Source organism: Procambarus clarkii, chromosome 56 (genome assembly GCF_040958095.1).
Source record: "Procambarus clarkii isolate CNS0578487 chromosome 56, FALCON_Pclarkii_2.0, whole genome shotgun sequence".
NCBI lineage: Eukaryota > Metazoa > Arthropoda > Malacostraca > Decapoda > Cambaridae > Procambarus > Procambarus clarkii.
Window position 1 is genome coordinate 23,908,958 of NC_091205.1, and position 6,533 is coordinate 23,915,490.

Sequence of the window (6,533 nt, forward strand, 5' to 3'; positions counted from 1 at the left end):
CCAGCGAGTTCAACACCTGGTTTTTGGATGATGGCACTATAGCTGGCAACGTAGACCACCTCTTGGCAGATATCAGGAAAATAAGGGAGCAAGAAGTAAGCCTGGGTCTCTTCCTGAACCCTTCCAAGTGTGAAGTAGTCTCCTCCAACCCAGACATCCTAGCTAGAATAAGGTCTGCCTTGCCTGGAGCCTATGTCATTAGGGCCGAGAACAGCACCCTCCTTGGAGCCTCCCTCGGGTCTAACGCCATTGAGGAGATCCTTGACAAGAAAATCGCAGACCTTAGGACGATGGAAGACAGAATAGGCGACATCGATGCCCACGATGCTTTATATCTCCTCACCAAATGCCTATCCCTTCCAAGGCTAACCTACTTTCTGAGGTGCGCCCCATCTTACGATAACCGAAAGCTTGAAGAGTATGACCTCTTACTGAAGACCATGCTAGAAAAAGTTGTTAACCTCTCCCTCAACGAATGCCAGTGGAAACAAGCCACTCTTCCTGTCAGGCTCGGTGGCTTGAGTGTCTGCACCGCCACCCAAATTGCTGTCCCAGCCTTCCTGTCTTCCTCCTCAGCATCAGATGACCTGGTTAAGGAAATTCTACCCGACACCCTGAGTGATGTAGCGAGGATACAGAACCGGAATGCGACACGAAATGGGGTGCCATGGCAGACCCAGCACTCAGACCAGCCATGCTGAAAGTCAAGAAACAATCCAGTTGGGACAGCCCCATTGTAGACAAAGAAGCCACAGCTTTGCTGGAGGCAGCAACAACCCCCAGTGATCGTGCATGCCTCACAGCTGTGCAGGTTCCCCATGCAGGGGACTTCCTTTTGGCAGTCCCTATGTCTGCGACAGGCACACGACTTGATCCGCAGAAGCTCCGTATTGCAGTCGCTCCCCACCTTGCTGCCCCTATCCACACTGTTCATAGGTGTATTTGCGGAGAAGCAGATGCTGACGAATATGGCGTGCATGGCCTGCACTGTGGAAAATCTGGTGGTTGGCACACTAGACACGACGAAGTCAATGACATCATTAAAAGAAGCCTTGCCTCTGCTCAGTGTCCAGCGGAGAGAGAGCCCCGCAACATACTGAACTGTGACTCTGTTAGCTTTGCACACTCACTCGTGACTCTTTAGTTTACACACGCAACTGTAACCTGTAAACACGCCATTTACTTCCATATTTATACTCGCATTTGGGTGAGGTGATATGGTACAACAGTTTTGGATGAGGTGAACAAACTTGTGACAAACAAGACAGAATACAGATCAATGGGGGTATTAATTGGATATATGAGAGCATAAGAATGGAAGTAACTGCAAAGGGCCTATTGGCCCATACTTCCTCTTGATGCTTCTATGTTGGTACAGAGTCTTGAAGTCGGTAGAATATAGTTGTTCATTAATTGGCTGTTGATTGATGGTGTTGACTTTTTGATGTGTAGTGCCTCGCAGGTGTCAAGTCGCCTGCTATCGCTGTATCTATCGATGATTTGTGTTGTTTGTTAAGACTTCTCTGGTGATGGTCTGGTTGTGGGAAGAGATTATATGTTCCTTAATGGAGCCCTGTTGCTTATACATTGTTAATTGCCTGGAAAGAGATGATGTTGTCTTGCCTATATACTGTGTTCTTTGGGGCTTACAGTCCCCAAGTGGGCATTTGAAGGCATAGATGATGTTGGTCTCCTTTAAGGTGTTCTGCTTTGTGTCTGGAGAGTTTTTCATGAGTAGGTTGACCGTTTTTGTTGGTTTTATAGTAAATCGTCAATTGTATCTTCTGATCTTTGTCTGTAGGGATAACGTTCCTATTAATATCTTTCAGGACCCTTTCCTCCGTTTTATGAGCTGTTGAAAAGAAGTTCCTGTAAAATAGTCTAATAGGGGGTACAGGTGTGTCAGTTGACTTCAGAGGTTGCATGGCGTTTCGCCTTTTTTTTTTTTTTATGATGTCTTCAACGAAACTATTGGAGAAGCCGTTGTTAACTAGGACCTGCCTTACCCTACAGAGTTCTTCGACTTGCTTCCATCCTGAGTTGTGGCTGAGAGCACGGTCGACGTAAGCATTGACAACATTCCTCTTGTATCTGTCTGGGCAGTCACTGTTGGCATTGAGGCACATTCCTATGTTTGTTTCCTTAGTGTAGACTGCAGTGTAGAAACCTCCGCTCCTTTCCGTGACTGTTACATCTAGAAAGGGCAGCTTCCCATCCTTCTCCATCTGGTAAGTGAAACTCAACACAATTCCGCTCGAATACCTCCTTCAGCTCCTGCAGACGTCTGACATCAGGTACTTGTGTAAAAATGTCATCAATATACCTGCAGTATATGGCAGGTTTCAAGTTCATGTCAACTAAGACCTGTTCAATGGTACCCATGTAGAAGTTCGCAAACAGGACACCTAGGGGAGAACCCATGGCGACCCCATCTACTTGCTTATACATGTGCCCATCTGGGCTCAAGAAGGGTGCCTCTTTAGTACAAGCTTGGAGTAGTTTCCTTAGAGTGTATTCTGGTATGTCGAGAGGAGTACAAGCCGGATCACGATACTCTGCTATCATCCCAATTGTTTCATCCACAGGTACGTTGGTAAACAGTGATTCTACGTCCAACGAGGCTCTTATCCCTTTGGCAAGTGTTCCCCGCAGTAAGTCAACAAATTCCTTTGGAGACTTCAGGCTGAGAGCACAAGGTACATGAGTCAGCAAGCCGTTGAGTCGCTTCGCCGGTCTGTACATGGGTGTGGGTATCTGGCTGATGATTGGCCGAAGTGGGTTTCCAGGCTTGTGTGTCTTGATATTTCCATACGCATACCCACGTTTGTATTCCCCAATAATCTTTGGCAGGTGGAGTCTGGATTTCTTGGTGTTCACAGTTTCAATCAATCTGTTTACCTTTGTTTTGAACTTTGGGCCAAATTGAAAACACAGCATAGAAAATGAGGCCACGATGCCACAAAACATAACTCGATCATGAAGCACTTCACTCATTAGTTCCACCTGCGCACTACAAGGTACTTACTCGCTATCTCTAATCCTCTAGCCTTGAATCTGTCATTTAGCCAGGAAAACAGGAAAACCAAAGCCTCTAAATGGAGAAAGGAGGGTTGCAAGGACCCATCAAAGGCCCTTCATAACATTCATTGTCGATTTTTAGCACTACCTAACTCGGGACAATGATAGGATGTACAAAAAAAAAACTACCTGCAGGATTTTTTTTTGTAGAATAGGTGGCAACGCATGGCTTGGAATGCATTAAACTTGGAGTTATGTTTCAGGCGTGTGTGCGCGCGCGTGCACGCGCAAGTCCGTTTTCCTTACCCCTCGCATTGTTGTCCATGAATCTTCCCATGGTGATAATAAATAGGTACATGAACAAATTTGTATTATTAAATTCCCACAAATGTATAAGACTTGTGTTTACAAGGATACAGTATGTAGAAAAGAACCTATTTGAATAGGTAATACCTATTTGAATAGGTCGTACCTATTTGAATAGGTCGTACCTATTTGAATAGGTCGTACCTATTTGAATAGGTCGTACCTATTTGAATAGGTCGTACCTATTTGAATAGGTCGTACCTATTTGAATAGGTCGTACCTATTTGAATAGGTCGTACCTATTTGAATAGGTCGTACCTATTTGAATAGGTCGTACCTATTTGAATAGGTCGTACCTATTTGAATAGGTCGTACCTATTTGAATAGGTCGTACCTATTTGAATAGGTCGTACCTATTTGAATAGGTCGTACCTATTTGAATAGGTCCAATAGGTACATGTTCAAATTTGCATTAATATTCCAACAAACGTGGAAAACCATAATTTTCATAAGGATAGAAAAAGTACCTATTTGAATAGGTCGAAAGTACCTATTTGAATAGGTCGTACCTATTTGAATAGGTCGTACCTATTTGAATAGGTCGTACCTATTTGAATAGGTATATGTTCAAATTTGCATTAATATTCCAACAAGTGGAAAACCATAATTTTCATAAGGATAGAAAAAGTACCTATTTGAATAGGTAGAAAGTACCTATTTGAATAGGTAGAAAGTACCTATTTGAATAGGTCGTACCTATTTGAATAGGTATATGTTCAAATTTGCATTAATATTCCAACAAAAGTGCAAAACCATAATTTTCATAAGGATAGAAAAAGTACCTATTTGAATAGGTCGTACCTATTTGAATAGGTCGTACCTATTTGAATAGGTCGTACCTATTTGAATAGGTATATGTTCAAATTTGCATTAATATTCCAACAAACGTGGAAAACCATAATTTTCATAAGGATAGAAAAAGTACCTATTTGAATAGGTCTTACCTATTTGAATAGGTCGTACCTATTTGAATAGGTACAATAGGTATATGTTCAAATTTGCATTAATATTCCAACAAACGTGGAAAACCATAATTTTCATAAGGATAGAAAAAGTACCTATTTGAATAGGTCGTACCTATTTGAATAGGTCGTACCTATTTGAATAGGTCGTACCTATTTGAATAGGTCGTACCTATTTGAATAGGTCGTACCTATTTGAATAGGTATATGTTCAAATTTGCATTAATATTCCAACAAAAGTGCAAAACCATAATTTTCATAAGGATAGAAAAAGTACCTATTTGAATAGGTCGTACCTATTTGAATAGGTCGTACCTATTTGAATAGGTCGTACCTATTTGAATAGGTCGTACCTATTTGAATAGGTCGTACCTATTTGAATAGGTCGTACCTATTTGAATAGGTATATGTTCAAATTTGCATTAATATTCCAACAAACGTGGAAAACCATAATTTTCATAAGGATAGAAAAAGTACCTATTTGAATAGGTCTTACCTATTTGAATAGGTCGTACCTATTTGAATAGGTACAATAGGTATATGTTCAAATTTGCATTAATATTCCAACAAACGTGGAAAACCATAATTTTCATAAGGATAGAAAAAGTACCTATTTGAATAGGTCGTACCTATTTGAATAGGTCGTACCTATTTGAATAGGTCGTACCTATTTGAATAGGTCGTACCTATTTGAATAGGTCGTACCTATTTGAATAGGTATATGTTCAAATTTGCATTAATATTCCAACAAACGTGGAAAACCATAATTTTCATAAGGATAGAAAAAGTACCTATTTGAATAGGTCATACCTATTTGAATAGGTATATGTTCAAATTCGCATTAATATTCCAACAAGTGGAAAACCATAATTTTCATAAGGATAGAAAAAGTACCTATTTGAATAGGTAGAAAGTACCTATTTGAATAGGTCTTACCTATTTGAATAGGTCGTACCTATTTGAATAGGTACAATAGGCATATGTTCAAATTTGCATTAATACTCCGTGGAAAACCATAATTTTCATGGAAAAAGTACCTATTTGAATAGGTAGAAAGTACATATTTGAATAGGTCGTACCTATTTGCATTAATATTCCAACAAAAGTGGAAAACCATAATTTTCATAAGGATAGAAAAAGTACCTATTTGAATAGGTAGAAAGTACCTATTTGAATAGGTAGAAAGTACCTAATAGGTAGAAAGTACCTATTTGAATAGGTAGAAAGTACCTATTTGAATAGGTAGAAAGTACCTATTTGAATAGGTATATGTTCAAATTTGCATTAATATTCCAACAAAAGTGGAAAACCATAATTTTCATAAGGATAGAAAAAGTACCTATTTGAATAGGTCGTACCTATTTGAATAGGTACAATAGGTATATGTTCAAATTTGCATTAATATTCCAACAAACGTGGAAAACCATAATTTTCATAAGGATAGAAAAAGTACCTATTTGAATAGGTAGAAAGTACCTATTTGAATAGGTATATGTTCAAATTTGCATTAATATTCCAACAAAGTGGAAAACCATAATTTTCATAAGGATAGAAAAAGTACCTATTTGAATAGGTCGTACCTATTTGAATAGGTATATGTTCAAATTTGCATTAATATTCCAACAAGTGCAAAACCATAATTTTCATAAGGATAGAAAAAGTACCTATTTGAATAGGTCGTACCTATTTGAACAGGTCATACCTATTTGAACAGGTCATACCTATTTGAATAGGTACAATAGGTATATGTTCAAATTTGCATTAATATTCCAACAAACGTGTAAAACCATAATTTTCATAAGGATAGAAAAAGTACCTATTTGAATAGGTAGAAAGTACCTATTTGAATAGGTCTTACCTATTTGAATAGGTCGTACCTATTTGAATAGGTACAATAGGTATATGTTCAAATTTGCATTAATATTCCGTGGAAAACCATAATTTTCATAAGGATAGAAAAAGTACCTATTTGAATAGGTCGTACCTATTTGAATAGGTCGTACCTATTTGAATAGGTCGTACCTATTTGAATAGGTCGTACCTATTTGAATAGGTCGTACCTATTTGAATAGGTCGTACCTATTTGAATAGGTCGTACCTATTTGAATAGGTCGTACCTATTTGAATAGGTCGTACCTATTTGAATAGGTCGTACCTATTTGAATAGGTATGTTCAAATTTGCATTA